The following is a 16,159-nucleotide window of genomic DNA, read 5'->3' as shown; positions in this document are numbered from 1 at the left end:
TAGTTTAACCAAAAAAATAGAGCAAATAGAGTTGACCGTTGAACAACACGGTCTGAACTGTGTGGGTCAACTTATATGTGGACTTTTTACAGTATGGTACTAAAAATATTTTATTTTTTCTCTAGCTTACTTTATTGTAAAAATACTGTATATAAGTCATAAACAAGTGTTAATCGACTCTTTATTGGTAAGGCTTCTGGTCAACAGTCTACCGGTACTTAAGTTTGCAGGGAGTCAGAAGTTATACTGGAATTTGACCAACATGGGGGTTTGTACCCCTAAGCCCTGCATTGTTCAAGGGTCAACTGCTGAAATTAGGTAGAAGTGTGTGTGTTCGTGTATTTTATGATTCTATTTACTTGAATTTTTTCATAATAGAACATTTTAAAAAGAGACAGCTACTCCACATTAGAGGAAGAGTGGCTTCCTGAAGCAGCACTGTTAGAGCATGATCTCTGATCAAATCAAAATCTGGTTAAACAGTTTCTGATACTTAATCCCCAGAATCCCCCAACTTCACCATGGGCTTTCAACATGCAGAACTTCAACATGCAGAAATGCCTCAAACTAAACTAAACCTTCTATAGTACTTCAGGTGTCCTTAACCAGTAGCTAGTTCTCCCCAGGCAAGAAGGCTCTCCACTACTAATTCAGGTTTAAGTAATGATTGACGTCATTATATTACTCCCGTTTTTTTTGTTTTAGAGTGCTGTGTGATAAGACTTCAGAAAGTTAAGAAGTGTGGGAGAGATTTGTAATAAAGAATAAACAACACTGTTTAGTTTACTGCGTTGGGGCAGAAGGGCCTGAAAGGGAATGAATACCAGTATAAGGATGCTCTGGGACCTGTCCTTAGGAAAGAGTGACTATTAATGCCAAATGTATTAGGGTTCTCCAAAGAAACAGAACCAACAGACCACCAAGATGGAGGAAGAGAATCTATTAGCTCTGTTGCACCATATATAAGCCCATATTTTGCCAGTCACCTTCAAGCAAGATTTAAAATATGTTAAAAATAATCTTTATATATGGAAGATTTGTATCTGTTAATAATGTATAAGATCACATGAATACATACAAGATTGTATATATACATACATAAACTTTATATATCTAACATTTATTACAAGGAATTAGCTTGCACAATTACAGAAGCCAAGAAGTCCCAAGATCTGCAGTCTGTGGGCTTGACAACCAGGAGAACCAGTGGTGTAAGATCCAGTCTGAGTCTGAAGGCAGGAAAAGACATTCAAATAGAGTGAATTCTCTCTTGCTCAGCCTTTTGTTCTCTTCAGGCCTCTAATGACTGGATGAGGGCAATCTGCTTTGCTCTGCTCAGTCTACAGATTCAAATTCAAATTAATCTCAGCCAGAAAGACCCTCACAGATACATCCAGAGTAGTGCTTTAATCAAATACCTGGGCATCCCTGCCCCAGTCAAGCTGCCACATAAAATTAACCACCAGGCCAGGGCTAGATATGAAAAGCTAACAGAGCTCACCTATTTGAGGTTTCAGGTAAAATGGGGAACTGTAATGCTCAAGCACAGGCCCAGCTCTTTAGGGTTAAAAAGGAAATGCTAAAGAACAGTAATGTCAAAAGTTTCACAACACTTTGCTTCTATTTCAAAGATTACATTATTGAAGAGAAGGTTTAAGGGGACAGAAACTATGCTAGTAAGATTTTGGCAAAATAAAGATCTGTCTGCCAAACTGTATATCACCAACACATAGCTTGCTTCGGACATTGAGAGACATCACTGCTAAATACTCAAGGTGAAAACACAAAACTACCATGACAAAAAAGGAAAAGGGATGAACATTCCACCACATTCCATAACTATACTTGCTTTTCCACCACACCATACTGCACAGCTGAGCACACTATGTGGTAATACATGGTTTATAAAATCATACTTCAATATCCATAATCTGTCAGTTAAGATGCAGTCTGGCTGGGACACCTGGGTGGCTGAGCATCTGTCTGTGGCTCAGGGCATAATCCCAGGGTCCTGGGATCGAGTCCCACATCAGGGTCCCACATCAGGCTCCCCACAGGAAGCCTGCTTCTTCCTCTCCTTATGTCTCTGCCTCTCTCTGCATATCTTACAAATAAATAAAATCTTTTTTAAAAATGTAGTCTGGCTTTATTTGAGGAAGAGTTTATATGAAGAGAAGATACTGATTTTTTTTTGAAGATACTGATCTTAATTTCCTCGTTTGTAAGAACATCACCAGCATCTATTTCCAGAACTTTCTCATCACAGCAAACAGAAACTCCATACAAGTTAAGCAGCAATTCCCCAGGTCCCACTCCCTTAGCCCTTAGTAATCTCTATTCTATGAATTTTCCTTTCTTAAAATAGCCCATGTAAGTGGGATCATACAATATTTGTCCTCATGTCTGGCATATCTCAGCATGTTCTCTCAAGGTTCATCCACATTATAAAATGCATCAGAACTTCATCCATCTTTATAAATAAATTCAAGTTAGTTAACATATAGTGTATTTTGGGGACACCTGGGTGCCTCAGGTGGTTGGGCATCTGCCTTCAGTTCAGGTCATGATCTCCAGGTCCTGGGAGAGAGCCACCCCCACCCCCACCCCCCCACCCCCCACAATTGGGCTTCCTGCTCAGCCGGGTGTCTGCTTCTACCCAACCCCCACCCCACTCATTCTCTTTCAAATAAAATCTTAAAACCAAAAAACATATAGTGTATTTTGCTTATCCTTTTATCTGCTGATGATGTGGGTTGTTTCTACTTTTTGATTATTGTAAATAATTTTGCTATGAACAACAGTGTATCATTAACTGTTTTCAAATCTTTTGGGTACATACCTAAGAGTGGGTTTGCCAAGATATATAGTTTGTCTTTCCTACCAAGCTAATTCTAGTTTTTTGGATGCTATTTTAAGTGGAACTGTTTTCTTGCTTTCCTTTTTGGATAGTTCATTGTTAGTATATCAAAATGCAACCAGTTTTTGTATGTTCATTTTCTATCCTGCAAACTTTGCTGAATTAGTTTATTAGCTCCAAGATATATTTTTATTTTTAGGTAGGAAATCTTTAGATACTCTACATATATAAGATCATGTTATCTGCAACAGAGATAATTCCACTCCTTCCTTTCCCATTTGGATGCCTTTTATTTTTTTCTTGCCAAACTGCTGTGGTTAGAACTTCCAGTATTAGTATGACTAGAAGTGGTAACAGTGGGCATCCTTGCCTTCTTCCTGAACTAAATCAGAGGAAAAGCTATCAGTCTTTCACCAATGACTATGCTGTTCACTGTGTGCTTTTCCTATGTGGCTTTTATTATGGTGAAGTAATTGCCTTCTATTCCTAGTGTTTTGCGTCATGAAAGGCTGAATTTTGTCAAAGGCTTTTCCTGCATCAACTGAGATGACCATGTGTTTTTCTTGTTCTTTTCACTCCGTTAATGTGGTATATACTATACTGATCACTTTTTCAATGTGCAATCATCCTACCTCTCAGGAACAAATCCCACTGCTCATGTGTGTAATCCGTTTAATAGGCTAAATTTGATTTGCTGGTATTTTGTTCAGTATTTTTGAATCATCATAAGGGCTACTGACCTGTAGTTTCCCTTTCTTTGTAGGGTTTGCCTAGCCTTGGTATCAGAGCAATGCTGGCTCAAGAATGATTTATTATTGTTCCCTCCTCTTTGATTTCTGGGAATAATGTGAGGATTGGTGTTAGTTCTTTCAATGTTAGAATTCACCAGTGAAGACATCAGGTCCAGGGCTTTTCTTTGTCGGTAGATTTTGGGTAACTGATTCGATCTCCTCACTTGACAATAAAGTATGATTTTTATTGAGTCAGTTTTGGTAGTTTGTGTTTCTATGAACTTATTAATTTCATCCAGGTTATTAAATTTGTTGGGAGTACAAATGTTCACAGGACCCTCTTACAATGTTTCTTTTTTCCCCCCCTGTAGAATTGATAGTAACATTCTCATAAAGTTCATTTCTGATTTTAGGAATATTTGGCTTTTTCCTTAGTCAATCCAACCAGAAGTCTATCTGCTATAATCTATATCATTTCCTTTCCTTCTACTAGTTTTGGGTTTGGTTTGTTCTGTTTCTGATTCTGTAGGAAGTAAAGTTAGGTTGTTGATTAGAGAGGTTTCTTCAGGGGATCCCTGGGTGGCACAGCGGTTTGGTGCCTGCCTTTGGCCCAGGGCGCGATCCTGGAGACCCGGGATCGAATCCCACGTCGGGCTCCCGGTGCATGGAGCCTGCTTCTCCCTCTACCTATGTCTCTGCCTCTCTCTCTCTCTCTCTCTGTGACTATCATAAATAAATTAAAAAAAAAAAAAAGAGAGAGAGAGAGAGAGGTTTCTTCATGGGGTACCAGGGTGGCTCAGTCAGTTTAAGAGTCTGACTCTTGGTTTCAGCTCAGGTCATGATCTCAGGGTGGTGAGACTGAGTCCTGCATGGGGCTCCACCCTCAGCACGGACTCTCCTTGAGATTTTCTCTCTCTCCTTCCCCCTCTGCTCCACCCCTGCATTTGTGTGCACTCCCTCTCAAATACATAAAATCTTTAAAAAAAGATGTTTCTTCATTTTCTTTTTCTTTTTTCTAACACTATTTATTTATTCATTCATGAGAGACTCAGAAAGAGAGGGAGGCAGAGACACAGACAGAGGGAGAAGCAGGCTCCACACAGGGAGCCCAACGTGGGACTCAATCCCGGGACCCCAGGATCCCATCCTGGGCTGCAGGTGGCACTAAACCGCTGAGCCACCAGGGCTGCCCTGTTTCTTCATTTTCAATGTTAGTATTTATCGCTATAAATCTTTCCCTTAACACTGCTTTGCTATGCCCTGTAAGTTTTGGTATGTGTGTTTTCAATTTATTCATCTCTAAGTATTTAAAAATTTCCCTTGTGATTTCATCTTTCGTCTATTGGTTCTTTAAAAGTGTGTTGTTAAAAAAAATAAAAATAAAAATAAAAAATAAAAAAATAAAAAAAATAAAAGTGTGTTGTTGGGGGCAGCCCCGGTGGTGCAGCGGTTTAGCACTGCCTTCAGCCTAGGGTGTGATCCTGGAGACCTAGGATCGAGTCCCACGTCGGGCTCCCTGCATGGAGCCTGCTTCTCTCTCTGCCTGTGTCTCTGCCTCTCTCTCTCTGTATCTCATGAATAAATAAAATCTTAAAAAAAAAAAAAAAAAGTGTGTTGTTGGGGCAGCCTGGGTGGCTCAGTGGTTTAGTGCCACCTTCAGCCCAGGGCCTGATCCTGGAGGCCCGGGATCAAGTCCCACGTCAGGGTTCCTGCATGGAGCCTGCTTCTCCCTCTGCCCCTCTCTCTCTCTCTCTGTGTCTCTCATGAATAAATAAATAAAATCTTAAAAAAATAAATAAATAAAAGTGTGTTGTTTAGGGACGCCTGGGTGGCTCAGCAGTTGAGCGTCTGCCTTCAGCTCAGAGCATAATCTGAAGTTCTGGGATCAAGTCCTGCATCGGGCTCCTGTATGAAGCCTGCTTCTCCTCCCTCTGCCTCTTTGTCTCTCATGAATAAATAAATAAAACCTTTAATAAAACCTTTAATAAATATATAAAAGTGTGTTAATATTCATAGATTTGAAATTTTTAGTTTTCCACCTGTTACTGATTTCTAACTTCAGCTCATTGTGGTCAGAAAAGTTATTTTGCATGATATCTACCTTGCTATTGAAACTTAAATTGTGGCCTAACACCAGGTGTCCTAAAGAAGGTCCCATGTGCACTTGAGGAGAACACATGTGCTGTTGTTGGGTGGAGTCCTGTATATGTCTGTTAGATCTGATTGGGTTATTCAAGTTCTCTATTTCCTTACTTCTCTGTTCTCTGGTTCTATCCACTCTCGAGTATCATGGTAAAATTGTCTATTTCTCCCTTCAGTTCTGTCAATTTTTGCTTCATATAACTTGATGGCCTGTCATTAGATGTATAAAGGTTTACCATTTTATCTTCTTACTGTACTGAGACTTTTATTAATATATGTCCTTCTTTGTCTCTTGTATTTTTTTTCTTGTAAGTATTTTTTAAAATTTTTAAAAATTTTTATTTATTTATGATAGTCACACACACACACAGAGAGGCAGAGACACAGGCAGAGGGAGAAGCAGGCTCCATGCACCGGGAGCCCGACGTGGGATTCGATCCCGGGTCTCCAGGATCGCGCCCTGGGCCAAAAGCAGGCGCTAAACCACAGCGCCACCCAGGGAGCCCTCTTGTAAGTATTTTTAATTTAAAATCTATCTTGAAAAAAATAAAATCTGTCTTGACTCATATTTGTACAGCCATCTTAGCTCTCTTTTGGTTACTATTTGCATTGATTATCTTTTCCCACTATTTCATATTCATATTTTTTTGTGTCTTTGGATCTAAACTGAAAACTGTCTATTTGTAAACAACAAATAGTTGGATCAGGTTTTTCTTTTTTTTTTTTTTTTTTAATTTTTATTTATTTATGATAGTCACAGAGAGAGAAAGAGAGAGAGGCAGAGACATAGGCAGAGGGAGAAGCAGGCTCCATGCACCGGGAGCCCGATGTGGGATTCGATCCCGGGTCTCCAGGATCGCGCCCTGGGCCAAAGGCAGGCGCCAAACCGCTGCGCCACCCAGGGATCCCAGGATCAGGTTTTTCTATCCAATATGTCAATCTGTCTTTTTGGAGAGTTCAATGCATTGACATTTAAGAAATTACTGATAAGGACTTATTTCAATCACGTTAGCGTTTGTGTTCTATATGTCTTACAGTTTGTTATTCTACATAACTATCTTCTTTTGTGTTCGCTTGATAAAAAGTAAAACTTTTTAATCCTTTCTCATTTCTTTTGTGGGTATTCTATAGCTATTTTCTTTGTCATTATCCCTGGATTACCTTTAACATCCTAAATTATGCACACCATTATGTGTATTTATACCAGCTTAACTTCAATAACATAAAAACTCGGCTCCTTGGGGCACCTGCGTGGCTCAGTGGGTTAAGTACCTGCCTTCAGCTCAGGTTATGATCCCACAGTCCTAGGACTGAGACTGTTCTGGTCTCTCTGCTCAACAGGGAGCCTGCTTGCTTCTCCTTCTCCCTCTGCCGCTTGCCCTGCTTGTGGGCTCGCTCTCTCTCTGTTCTTAAAAAAAAAAAAAAAAAATTTTTAAACAAAAAAAACCCCACCCCCAAAACCTCAATTCCTTTATAGCTCCAACCCACACCCTTTCAGTAACTAATGTTACACATTTATGCATGTGTCCAAAAATATTTATTTCTTAAATGCCCTTTTTAAAAATTTTTATTTATTTATTCATGAGACATACAGAGAGAGAGAGAGAGAGGCGCAGAGACACAGGCAGAGGGAGAAGCAGGCTCCATGCAGGGAGCCCGATGCGGGACTTGATCCCGGGACTCCAGGATCACACCCTGTGCCGAAGGCAGGCACTAAACCACTGAGCCACCCAGGGATCCCCATGTCCAAAAATATTTAATTTAAAAAAATATAAGGGTAGCCTGGGTATTTAGATATGGCCTAAATGAAGAGAATCCTTCAGGTTGAAAAGAAAGGACACTAGACAGTAACTCAGAACATTATAAATAAGGCCACTTGGATGGCTCAGTTGGTTAAGTGTCTGGTAAAGAAAATACTTGGAAAATGATAAAAGCTAGAACCTACTGTAACTTGGGTCTTTCCACTTTGGTTTATCTGGGAATGTCTTAATTTCTTCCTCACTTTTGAAGAATAGTCTTGCCAGATAAAGGTTTCTTGATTGACAGGTTTTTCCCTTCAACACTTTGAACATGTCCAACCCAAGTCTGGCCTCCAAGGTTTCTGATGAGAAATCTACTCATGACCTTATTGTTGAAAATAAGATGAAAGAAAGCAATCTTCCTCTTGGCTTAACAGATAATAGACCTTATTGTGTTGTATGCAACAAAACCCTTTCCTATACTGTGATAAAAACAGAGTTGCAGGGTCATTTTGAGGCCAATCACAGTTTAAGTGAAAGGAAATGGATATTTTAAGTGTAAACACTGAGGTCTTCAAAGCTAGAAATTGGGATCCCTGGGTGGCTCAGCGGTTTAGTGCCTGCCTTCTGCCTAGGGCGTGATCCTGGAAGCCCGGGATCAATTCCCGCATCAGGCTCCCTGCATGGACCCTGTTTCTCCTTCTGCCTGTGTCTCTGCCTCTGTGTATTTCATGAATAAATAAGTATGGAGAAAGAAAAAGAATGAGAGAAAGAGAAAGAGAAGAAAGACAGATACCTGGGTGGCTCAGTGGTTGAGCATCTGCCTTCAGCTCAGGGCACGATCCCAGGGTCTGGGAATCCCGGGAATCAAGCCTTCCATCCGGCTCCTGGCGGGGAACCTGCTTCTCCCTCTGCCTGTGTCTCCACCTCTCGCTGTGTATCTCATAAATAAATAAAAGAGAAAGAGAAAGAGAGAGAAAGAGAGAGAGAAAGAGAAAGAGAAAGAGAAAGAGAAAGAGAAAGAGAAAGAGAAAGAGAAAGAGAAGACAGACGGATACCTGGATGGCTCAATGGTTGAGCATCTGCCTTCAGCTCTGGGCGTGATCCCAGGGTCCAGGGATGGAGCCCTGCATCGGGCTCCCAATAGGGAGCCTGCCTCTCCCTCTGTCTCTCTGCGTCTCTCATGAATAAATAAAATCTTAAAAAAAAAAAAAAAAAAAAAAGAAGTACATGCTGTGTGTGCAAGATGCTTGCGGAAGAAAACTTGGTAATTATTGATAAGGAAATATTTACTTCTGCTGAGTAACATTTGTTTTCTGTACGTCTCTTTTTTGTTGTTCAGTCTTCACTTACTGATTTTTTTGTATCTAGTTGAATTTTTAATGTAGTTTTATGTACCATTGATTCCCTCTTCTTTCCTCTTCTGTTTATTATTATTATTTTAGTGGTTACCTGGGGGTTGACAATTAACATCTTTTTAGTTTCAATGGTATACACTTTCTTTTTTTTTTTTAAGTTTTATTTATCTATTTTTTAAGATTTATTTATTTATTCATTCAGAGAGAGCGAGAAAGAGGCAGAGACACAGGCAGAGGGAGAAGCAGGCTTCCATGCAGGAAGCCCGATGTGGGACTCGATCCCGGGTCTCCAGGATCACACCCCGGGCTGCAGGCAGCGCTAAACCGCTGCACCACCAAGGCTACCCTGGTATACACTTTCTAATCTGTCTTCTCCTTTACATTGTTATTATCAAAGATTACATCTATATACATTGTGTGCCTGTTATGACAAACTTGTAACTTTTATGTTTTTGTCATTTATTTATTTTTAAAAGATTTTACTTATTTTTTTAAAGATTTTATTTTATTATTCATAGAGACAGAGAGAGAGAGAGAGAGAGAGAGAGAGAGAGGGAGAGAGAGGCAGAGACACAGGCAGAGGGAGAAGCAGGCACCACACAGAGAGCCCGACGTGGGACTCGATCCCGGGTCTCCAGGATCACGCCCTGGGCTGCAGGCGGCACTAAACTGCTGCACCACCGGGGCTGCCCAAGATTTTACTTATTTATGGGGGTGGGGCATGAGTGGTGGGGATAGGCAGAGGAAGAAGGAGAAGTTTCCCAGCTGAGCAGGGAGGCCGACGCAGGGCTTGATCCCAGGACCCCGAGTTCATGATCTGAGCCAAAGACAGATGCTTAATTGACTGAACCACCCAGGCACCCTCATGTTCCTGTCTTTTTAAAATCATATATTTAGGGGCACCTGGGTGGCCCAGGTTCCTGGGATTGAGTCCCACCATCGGGCTCCCCAGAGGGTGCCTGCTTCTCCCTCTGCCTATGTCTCTGCCTCTCTGTGTCTCTCATGAAGGAATACAATCTTTTAAAAAATCATATATTTACAAAAAGGACAGAACAAAAGAGCAATAATATTGGCTTTTATAGTTACCTTTACCAGTACTATTTCTTCTTATGTCTTTGAGTTAGTATCAGTGTCTTTTCACTTCAGACTGAAGGACTCCCTTTAGCATTTCTTGTGGGGCAGGCATACCTATGATGAATAACCTCAACTTTTGTTCATCCGGAAATATCTTAATTTCTCCTTCAATCTTGAAGAATAGTTCTACCAGATACAGTATTCTCAGTTGATAAGGTTTTGTTCCCCCTCTCAGGACTTTAAAATGTCATTTGTACTGTCTTCTGGCAGCCATGAATATTCGTTTTTAAGATTTATTTATTTGAGAGACAGAGTGTGCATGAGCAGGGTGGAGAGGGAAAAGCAGAGTCCCCAGTGAGCAGGGAGCCTGACATGGGGCTCAATCCCAGCACCCCCTGTGCCTATGATTTCTGATGAGAAATCAACTGTTATAAACCTTATTCAGAATTCCTTATATATGACAGGTTGATTCTCTTGCTTTCAAGTTCTTCTTGCTTTGCAAATTCAAGTTACAATTTGACTATAACATGTCTTGGTGTAAATTTCTTGAGTTTATTCTCCTTCGACTTCATTAAGCTTTTTGGATGTGTAAATTCCTTAGATCCTGGAAGTTTTTGGACATTAGATTTTCACAAATGTATTGTTCCTCTCTACATTCTCCTTCTGGAGCTTCTGTGAAGCGTATCTGGCATGCTTGATGGTGCCCTGCAGGTCCCTCAGACTGTGTTCATTTTTTATAATTCTCTTCTCTTTCTGTTCCTCAGACTGAATAATTTTGATGGTCTTACCTTTAGCTTGCTGATCTTTTCTTCCGTCTGTTTACATCTGCTGCTAAACCCTTCTAATAAATTTCATTTCAGGGGCATCTGGATGGCTCAGTCAATTGAAAGTCTGAATCTTGATTTTGGCTCAGGTGATGACCTCAGGGTCATAAGATGAAGCCCCATTAGGCTCCCTTCTCAGCAGGGAGTCTACCTGAGATTCTCTCTCCATCTGTCCACCCCCCATCCCCACTCGCAGGTGCTCTCTCTAAAATAAATAAATCTTTGTTTAAAAAAAAAAAAAAACTTTGTTACTGTACCTTTTTTCTACTCCAGGTTTCCTTTTTAGAATTTCTTTCTTGATGGTTTTATGCAGACACTATTCTCAATTGCCCTTAATTCTTTGTCCATGATTTCCTTTAACTCACTGAGTATATTTAACACAGTTGATTCAGTGTCTTAAAAAAAAAAAAAAAAAAAGAGAGATTGAGGGATGCCTGGGTGGCTCAGCAGTTGAGCATCTGCCTTTGGCTCAAGGCGTGATCCCAGGGTCGGGGATCAAGTCCTGCATGGGGCTCCTTGCAGGGAGACTGCTTCTCCCTCTGCCTATATCTCTGCCTGCCTCTCTCTTTCTCTCTCTGTGTCACTCATGAATAAATAAAATCTTAAAAAAAAAAAAAAAGACGGATTTATTTTAAGGAGAGAGAAAGCATGGGCAAGTAGGGAGAGTAGGAGAGAGAAAGAGAAGTAGACTCCCTGCTGAGTGCAGAGCCCAATGTGTGGCTCAATCCCATGACCCCAAGACAATGACCCGGGGAGAAATTAAGAGTTGGATGCTCAGCCACTCAGACACTCCAATTTAATGTCTTTAACTTACAATTCCAATGTCTGAGCTTCCTCTGAGATGGTTTCTGTCCAATTCCTTTTTTCCCTGTGAATGGGTCACAGTTTCCTGTTTCTTTTTATGTTTCATATTTTTTTCTTGTTGAGAAATGAACATTCTAAGCATTATAATGTGGTATATCTCCAACCAAGTAGGTCCTGGAGTTCCAAGACAGTTGATTCCAACTGCTCTCTCCAGGTCAATAGCTGACTAGGTAGAGGGGTTGCCCTCTAAAGATTCCCATTCAAGTCATTTTGTGTGACATCACTGCAGTCTATAATCTTTTATTTATTTTTTTAGTCTATAATCTTTTAATGTAAATAGTCAATCAGTCCAATTTTCAGACCTTGATCAAACTCATTCAAGCCCTTGAATTACTGCTAATTCGCTCAGCAGAAAATACCAAGTACATGAATATTTTTTGGACATAAATATGACCTGTTTTCTAGTTCTGGTGAAGGCTCGAGATGAGTCATTCCTTCTTTAAATGTAACATCTTTCTTAAATCTCTTGTGACTATAGAAGACCATCACGGGAAAGAATGTGACATGCAGCAGAAGACAAAGATAATCTAATAACACAGGCTTAAAATATGAAACTAGGGGCTCCTGAGTTGAGGTATTGTTCAAAATACTAGGAGTGAGGGCAGCCCCGGTGGCGCAGTGGTTTAGCGCCGCCTGCAGCCCAGGGCGTGATCCTGGAGACCCGGGATCGAGTCCCGCGTCGGGCTCTCTGCATGGAGCCTGCTTCTCCCTCTGCTTGTGTCTCTGCCTCTCTCTCTCTCTGCATCTCTATGAATAAATAAATAAATAAATAAATAAATAAATAAATAAATAAATAAATCTTTAAAAAAAACAAAAAAACAAAACAAAATACTAGGAGTGAAATGTAGTATTAAGAGGTGGTTGGAAAAAAAAAAGAGGTGATTGACTAGGAGTAGGGCAGAGAATTTACTTCAAGAGTTTTTGTTTTGTTTTCTAGATTCCACTTATTTATTCATGAGAGACGGAGAGAGGGAGGGGCAGAGACATAGGGGCAGAGGGAGAAGCAGGCTCCCTGTGGGGAGCCCGATGCTTCAAAAGTTTTGATTTCTGGATACAACCATCCAGTGCTCTAAAGGTACAGCTGGAGTTAATATTTCTAACTCTGTGCTCAGCACATATTAGGGACTTAAATATTTGCTAAAATATTTAGCTTCCTTTGTCTTAATAGAAGCAACTTTCTGGAAGCATACATAAGAAAGGATACAAAGAATGCTCCATACAGGTAAAGTACTTAGCTCACACTCCAGAAACCTCTCTAAAATATGCCTTTTGGGGGGGGCACCTGGGTAGCTCACTCAGTTGACCATGCAACTCTTGATTTCGGTTCAGGTCATGATCTCGAGGCCCCAGTGAGGCTCCACGCTCAGCACAAAGTCTGCTTGTCCCTCTTCCTCTGCTCCTCCCCCTGTTCACTCTCCAAAAAATAAAACTTTAAAACACACCTTTTTAAAAATTTATTGTTTTTATTGGAGTTCAATTTGCCAACATATAGCATATTACCCAGTGCTCATCCCGTCAAGTGCCCCCCTCAGTGCCCATCACCCAGTCACCCCAACTCCCCGCCCACCTCCCTTTCCACCATCCCTTGTTTGTTTCCCAAAGTTAGGAGTCTCTCATGTTCTGTCATCCTCACTGATATTTTCACTCATTTTCTCTCCTTTCCCCTTAATTCCCTTTCACTATTTTTTATATTCTCCAAATGAATGAGACCATATAAGGTTTGTCCCTCTCTGAGCTGACTTCACTCAGCATAATACCCTCCAGTTCCATCCACGTCAAAGCAAATGGTGGGTATGTATTTGTTGTTTCTAATGTAAAACATGCCTTTTTTGAAGCAATAAATTTGTATTAGTAAAATAAGCCAGGAGTTACAATGTTTGAGAAATTAATGTTCTAACAGTCAGCAGTTCCCAACAAATACCAAATAAATGCTTCCTCCAAAAACAGCCAAACTACCTCAACAATTAACCAGTCAGTGGCTGTGAATATGAGTTCACTATGAATATGACATAATCATTGGTTAGGAGCAATCAATGGATACAAATCAGGGTACCACACCATGCCCGCACTGCCCAGGTATCTTCAGTTAATGGTTAATCCTGTTTTTTCAGGAGCAGCCAGCTGTTTCCTCTTTCACCAACACCCTGTGCTTGCCCATGCCTACCCCTATGTGTCGCAAAACCTGTCAAATAGGTGTCCCTGCACAGTCACCATCTTAGACCAAGCTTGTAGGTCAAAACCAAGCAAATCTATAGGGTTCACGGTCTCTACAGTAGGAAGGACTGAGGTAGGAAAATATTTGTTTTCAAGGCTTCCTTCTGTACAACTGGATGTATGAAGTATATCATTACCTCTTCACATACAAAAACTGACACCTGTCCAGAAGCCTACTATCAAATCTTTTTCATACTACATCACCACCTTTTGTGGGTGGCTCCTCACATGTCACAGTCAAAAAGAAAAATTCCTCCAGGAACTACCTCACTCCTCTGGCATTTCCCTATAGCACTTGATACAAAGCATCCTTTGGATGCTTGATGTCTGAATGACTACATTTCCACTTCCTCTGTCACCAGGGGTAAAACTTGCTCTCTACTACAGCAGTGGGAAGCAGAAAAACCAACTCACTTTTCAGATTCTGACATGCACTGTTTGATTTTGGCCTGAGAACACTACAGATGAATTATTCATTAACTGTATATACCATCTGTCTAGGGAGCAGGTACATTAAAAGGCTGACCAATAGGAGCTCCTCACTCCCCTCTCACCCCCCCTTCCCAAACTCACAAGGGGAATCTTGCTACTGCCTCACTTCTCCAGTGGTCTAACAGAAGTCTGGCCACAAGGCTCCACCCTTCACAGAAACAGCATGCCTTTCTCTCCTCCAAGTAGATCATGGATGCTCTATAACTCCAGATGACTTTATGGGTGCATAGAAATGCAAGCCAGAGAAGACTGCCATTTGGCAGGGGAGCTGGCCAGTCATGTGCAGACAAGATTTCATGTTGTTGTCATGCAGAAATGATTAGCTATAACTTTAGAATAAGCAAGGGAAAAAAAGAATTGCCTGATCCAGTGTACTTTTTCCCTAAAACACAATCGTTTCTCCCAATTCAAACTAACAGTCTTTCAACAGCCCTAAAAATAAAGACTGAGCCACTGGTTTACTCCTTATCTGTGAAAATTAATTAACTCACTCCTTATCTGTTACAATTTAAAAAAAGAAAAAACCATTTTAACTCATGCCAAGTCTCAGACACTCCTATGGAATCTGCTTTTACAATCCTCCACCAGAAGTGACAAACAAATCTCATTTGTCAGAGACCAAAAAAGTTGGTAAAGGGACGCCTGGGTGGCTCAGTGGTTGACCATTTGTCTTCAGCCCAGGGCATGATCCTAGAGTCCTGGGATGGAGTCCCACATTGGGCTCCCTGCACGGGGCTTGCTTCTCTCTCTGCCTCTCTCTCTGTGTTTCTCATGAATAAATAAATAAAATCTTAAAAAAAAAAAAAAAAAAAGTTGGTAAAAAATCCATCTAGAGTGCAGATTATAAACTGTGTATGTTCAAATACCACAAGAAATGACCATAGAAGTCAAAACATGAAATGCATAAAAGCTTCATGGACCTAATTTAAATACTTGCTTTCCAAAGTCTTTTTTCAATCCATTACATAAGACACATGGGTTGTAAGGACTGAAAGATACTGCCCCATCAAATCCAAGGCTCCTTGGATTTCCAAGGCTTCCTCAGAAACCAGGTTTTCTATGGTTTGTAGAGCTACTACCTTGCACAAGGCTTGGGATATGGTGGTACTCAATAAAACCTACTGACTTGTATGAGCTATTATACAGATACATATACAGATACATATTTGTCCCAGATACTTAAGAGAGAGAATTTAGCTGCCTCCCTATGCCAGGGCACCTTAGAAATGCTTCTTCTAAATTTCTTGATGGATGAAACTGCCAAACAAACTGATTAAAGAACCAGGACAAGGGGTAGAAAGAACACCAATTTAATGAGAAACAAACGTGTTTGAGCCTAACTTCAACAAAGTTCTATGAAAGATGGAAAACTGCTGAGCTTGTCAAAATGTATTATGAAGCAGAAGCAAATAAGACAATAGTACTGCCCCACAAAGAATAGATCAGAAGAGTTAAAAAAAAAAAAAGACACATGTAGGTGGGTAATTAGTTTGGATAAAAAGATTTCTAGTCAGTGAGGAAAGGATGACAATACAACGAAATACTGGGACAACCACATGTTTGGAAAGATTGTGATGTCATACTGCAGCATATGTAAGAATTCCAATGTACTAAGTATGAGGGGAAAACATCGTTTTTATTGCCCTTAGGATAGGGAAGGCTTAAGTATATTTAACATAAAACCCCAAAACTAAAACAAATCAACAGATGTTGACTATAGCAAAGTTTCTTTACTACAAAAACACACCATTAACCAAACCAAGCCATGTATAACAAGCCTGGAATGTTTGCACCATGAAAAAGGTCAATATTCTTGCTCTATAAAAAGTTTAGTTTAAAACAAAACTAAAAAGCCTCACTTGAG

General features: G+C 40.4%; 1 protein-coding gene across 2 annotated transcripts in view; it reads right to left on the bottom strand.

The window, feature by feature from the left end:
* The window catches only part of RAB7A (RAB7A, member RAS oncogene family), a 71,810-nt gene that overhangs the window by 42,875 nt on the left and 12,776 nt on the right, over window positions 1-16,159 (bottom strand). Inside the window, exon 2 of one of the 2 annotated variants that reach the window (XM_072784924.1) lies at window positions 10,983-11,120. The exons of the other annotated variant lie outside the window; for it this stretch is intronic. The gene's annotated coding sequence lies outside the window, so the exon portion shown is untranslated. The remainder of the gene's footprint in view (window positions 1-10,982; window positions 11,121-16,159) is intronic. 2 annotated transcript variants of the gene reach the window in all.

The sequence above is a fragment of the Canis lupus genome, chromosome 19, assembly GCF_048164855.1.
Source record: "Canis lupus baileyi chromosome 19, mCanLup2.hap1, whole genome shotgun sequence".
NCBI lineage: Eukaryota > Metazoa > Chordata > Mammalia > Carnivora > Canidae > Canis > Canis lupus.
Note: the sequence above shows the minus strand (reverse complement) of the source record. Positions and strands in the feature narration are given on the sequence as shown.